The sequence below is a fragment of the Montipora capricornis genome, chromosome 7 (genome assembly GCF_036669925.1).
Source record: "Montipora capricornis isolate CH-2021 chromosome 7, ASM3666992v2, whole genome shotgun sequence".
Taxonomy (NCBI): Eukaryota; Metazoa; Cnidaria; class Anthozoa; order Scleractinia; family Acroporidae; genus Montipora; species Montipora capricornis.
Window position 1 is genome coordinate 267,878 of NC_090889.1, and position 5,000 is coordinate 272,877.

A 5,000-nucleotide genomic window follows, 5' to 3' on the forward strand; every position below is an offset into this window, starting at 1 on the left:
TTTATTCAAAGCTACTTAGCTACACGGAAATGAAAGAAGTCGAAACAAGGACGGAAGCTCCGGGAATCGAACTCAGGACCTCTTGCACCAAGGCAGCTTACTAACCTACTGTGCCATCTTTGTCCCTGATAGAAAAGAAGTCATTTTTAGGAACAATATTTCTCGAATCATCCATTAAGGTCCAATTTGTTCCGCTCGTAATTCGGAACTCGGAACAATTGGTTCCTTTTTAACACTAAAGGACCATTTTGTTCCGTATTTTTATTTAAAAAAAAAAACGTTCCCATATTATCAAAAGGAACACATTTTTAGGAACAATAGTTCTCAAATCATCCATTTAAGGTCCAATTTGTTCCGCTCGGGATTCGGAACTCGGAACAGTTGGTTCTCATGCGATAAAAGTAAAGTAAAGTAAAGTAACGATATTTAACGTCGATAACTCGTAACAGTAATTTAGCTGACAAACCTGAGGTCGACGGTGCGCTCATTTTACTACCCCCTCTCCATCACTGCTCCGCTTTACGGGTATTTAAAGCTACTTAGCTACACGGAAAGGAAAGAAGTCGAAACAAGGATGCGAGAACCGGGGAATCGAACTCACGACCTCTTTGCACCAAGGCCGCGTACTAACCGACTGTGCCATCTTGGCCCCTGATAGAAAAGAACTCATTTTTAGGAACAATATTTCTCGAATCATCCATTAAGGTCCAATCTGTTCCGCTCGGAATTCGGAACTCGAAACAATTGGTTCCCATGTTGTAGATAGGAACACATTTTTTTTTGGAACTATACACCTTTTACTGTTCATTTACGCATTTCGAATAAACGATTGTATGGAGGTGCAATTGATTGTGCGTCTCCATGCAAATTGATTATTTTATGTCTCTAATACGCCATTGATTGTCACACTATGCAATTGATTTTCTATTAGTGTTAATGATTAACCATTGCGCGAGATTGAAAGGATATTTGTTATCTTTGATTGTCCAAAGGTGCAATGGTTCATCCGTTGATGCTATTGAATGTTAATTCACATGCAAATAGCGTTATTGAAAGTTCGTTCGCGTTATTGAAGTTCATGGAAGTGCTAATGAACGTAGTTTCGACTGTTGACGTAAATGAATGTATCTTTTGCGTAAATGAACAGCAAAAGGTGTAGTTCCCAGATCACCCATTAAGGTCCAATTTGTTCCGCTTGGGATTAGGAATTCGGAACAATTGGTTCTCTTTTTAACAATAAAGGACCATTTTGTTCCGTATCTTTATAAAAGCACGTTCCCATTTTATCAAAAGGAACACATGTTTAGGAACAATAGTTCCCAAATCACCCATTAAGGACCAATTTGTTCCGCTCGGGATTCGGAACTCGGAACAATTGGTTCCCCTTTTAGCAATGAAGGACCATTTTGTTCCCAAGTAGTATGAAAGCACGTTCCGAATTCATCAAAAGGAACACAAAAAAGAGGAACAATCTGTTCTCGCTTTTCAAGAGGGGACCGTTCCAGAACCAAGAAAAGGAACACCTTTGAAAAACAAAATGCGCTCAAAAACATCGTTAGTTAAAAAGAAAGAAGCCAAAAAGCGACTAAAAGATCACTTTGTGGAACACAATCGAATGCCGAAATTTTGCTGACGAAATACAACACTCAACTCAAAAAAGGAAACAAAATTGAAATTTGGGAAATGTTATAGATCGTTTCCCTTATTTCTTGGTTCCCTTTTCACTTCGGTCCGCGGTGAACGGACCAATTGAGTGTTTTGAAGAATCGTTAAATCCGCCATTTCCGATTTTGTTCGCCCGGTACACGTTGAAGGAGAATCTCGTGAGACAGTGGTCAACCCTGTTTGGGATCGCCACCGAATTTGAACGCAGGCGCTACAAGAGACAAATAGACAACTTATTTTTATTCGCCATTTACTTGCAGTTAAAGAGAGAAGCGATTCATCGTAAAGTCCCCGGGATATCCGTAAGATCCGGCCAATCCGAACCCTCCCGAGAACTTTTCGGCCAGCTCGCTCAACTCATCTTGCATTGAAATATTCATGAGGTACGACCTGGCCGAAGAGTTTTCCGACCGGGACCGAAATGGCCGGGACTCGAAAACTTTCCGAAAACAAAATCGATATCATCATATCATATAAGCTCTGTAAGACAAAACTAAACTGCAAGTAGATTGTGAATGATCTATTTATAGCCGAAGAGAGAAGTTATGTGATGCAATATTCATAGCATCTCCGGGAAATCCGTGATATCCGCTTTTTCCGACCAAGCTGAGATAATAATCAAGTGTCACGTGGGACGACAGAGCGATACGAATAGCCGTAACATCCGGCCAATCCGAACCCTCCCGAAGACCTTTCTGTCGAGAAAGTCGGATTTATCGGATTTCCCGAAGATGCAACGAATATCTAACGATGTAAAACAACTTACAGTTAAATTGACAAGTTATATGATAAGATATTCATGGCATCTCCGGGAAATCCGTGAAATCTGACTTTTCCGACCCCTTCTGAGATAATAATCAAGTGTCACGTACCGAAATGGCCGGGAATCGAGAATTTTCCGAAGACAAAATAGATATCACATCATACAACCTCTGCAAAACAAGACAAAACTGCAAGTAGATTGTGAATGATCTACTTACAGCCGAAGAGAGAAATTATGTCATGCAATATTCATAGCATCTCCGGGAAATCCGTGATATCGGCCTTTTCCGACCCAGCTGAGATAATAATCAAGTGTCACGTGGGACCACAGAGCGAGACGAATAGCCGTAACATCCGGCCAATCCGAACCCTTCCGAAAACCTTTTTGTCGGAAAAGTCGGAAACCATCAATATCTGGTCAATATCCGGAGAATGGTAACAAGAATAACAATAACCATCAAACGGAAAAGTACTGGACTATTCAAAGGAAAGTTTAAACAGAACATAACTGATAATAATAATAATAATAATAATAATAATAATAATAATAATATGTTTTGTAAAGATATTGATAATACTTACAGTAGTAAAGAGAAGTAGACTGTTTAAATATTCATATCCCCGTGAAATCCGTCTTTCCCGTCTTCCAGTTTAGGATTAATTCAAGGGGGGACACTTGCAGTGTCACTGATTTTCGGGATGTAATACATCATGCAAAGTGCATACTTATTTGAGAAGGAAAAGACGGATTTCACGGATTTGACGGGGATATGAATATTTAATTCTTTTTACTTCTCCTTACAACTGTAAGTATAATATATAGTATGTATTATAATAAGAAAAGTGATAGTACTTACAGTAGTAAAGAGAAGTAGACTGTTTAAATATTCATATCCCCGTGAAATCCGTCTTTCCCGTCTTCCAGTTTAGGATTAATTCAAGGGCGGACACTTGCAGTGTCACTGATTTTCGGGATGTAATACATCATGCAAAGTGCATACTTATTTGAGAAGGAAAAAGACGGATTTCACGGATTTGACGGGGATATGAATATTTAATTCTTTTTACTTCTCCTTACAACTGTAAGTATAATATATAGTATGTATTATAATAAGAAAAGTGATAGTACTTACAGTAGTAAAGAGAAGTAGACTGTTTAAATATTCATATCCCCGTGAAATCCGTCTTTCCCGTCTTCCAGTTTAGGATTAATTCAAGGGCGGACACTTGCAGTGTCACTGATTTTCGGGATGTAATACATCATGCAAAGTGCATACTTATTTGAGAAGGAAAAAGACGGATTTCACGGATTTGACGGGGATATGAATATTTAATTCTTTTTACTTCTCCTTACAACTGTAAGTATAATATATAGTATGTATTATAATAAGAAAAGTGATAGTACTTACAGTAGTAAAGAGAAGTAGACTGTTTAAATATTCATATCCCCGTGAAATCCGTCTTTCCCGTCTTCCAGTTTAGGATTAATTCAAGGGCGGACACTTGCAGTGTCACTGATTTTCGGGATGTAATACATCATGCAAAGTGCATACTTATTTGAGAAGGAAAAAGACGGATTTCACGGATTTGACGGGGATATGAATATTTAATTCTTTTTACTTCTCCTTACAACTGTAAGTATAATATATAGTATGTATTATAACAATAGTGATAGTACTTACAGCAGTAAAGATAAGCAGAATGTTTAAATATTCATATCCTCGTGAAATCGGTCTGATATCACGGATTTCCCGGACATACTATGAATATTGCATCACATAACTTCTCTCTTCGGCTTTAAGTAGATCATTCACAATCTACTTGCAGTTTTGTCTTGTTTTGTAGAGATTATATGATGTGATATCGATTTTGTCTTCGGAAAATTCTCGATTCCCGGCCATTTCGGTACGTGACACTTGATTATTATCGCAGAAGGGGTCGGAAAAGGCGGATATTACGGATTTCCCGGATATGCTATGAATATTGCATCACATAACTTCTCTCTTCGGCTGTAAGTAGATCATTCACAATCTACTTGCAGTTTTGTTTTGTTTTACAGAGCTTATATGATGTGATGATATCGATTTTGTTTTCGGAAAGTTCTCGAGTCCCGGCCATTTCGGTCGGAAAACTCCTCGGCCAGGTCGTACTTCATGAATATTTCAATGCAAAGTGAGCTGAGGGAGCCGACCGAGAGGTATTCGGTTCGGGTTCGGGTTAGCCGGATCTTATGGCTCTTCGTACAGCTCTTTCGCCTGACATGCCATTTGAATGTTATTTGAAATCAGCCGGAATAGCCGGATTTCCCGGAGATGCTATGAATATTACATCACATAACATCTCTCCTCAACTGTAAGTGGCTTCACACAGGTCTACTTGCATTTTTGTTTTTGTTTCGTTTTGTTTTTGCTTTGTTTGCTAGGGTTATATGTTGTGATTTCGACCGCGTCTCCGGAAAATCCTCGAGTCTCGGCAATTTCGGCCCCTTCCAGAAACTTTGCGGCCAGCACTCTCGTCTCACATTTCACATGCATATTGATGATAAATAGTCTGGTCAAAAGGTCTTTGAAAGG

The 5,000-nt window shown here is 38.9% G+C and overlaps 1 long non-coding RNA gene across 1 annotated transcript in view; it reads left to right on the forward strand.

Moving 5' to 3' along the window:
- Positions 1-4,647: 4,647 nt before the first annotated feature.
- Positions 4,648-5,000, forward strand: part of LOC138057747 (uncharacterized) — a 2,465-nt gene continuing 2,112 nt past the window's right edge. Inside the window, exon 1 of the long non-coding RNA XR_011133705.1 lies at positions 4,648-4,779. This is a non-coding gene — a long non-coding RNA (uncharacterized lncRNA). The remainder of the gene's footprint in view (positions 4,780-5,000) is intronic.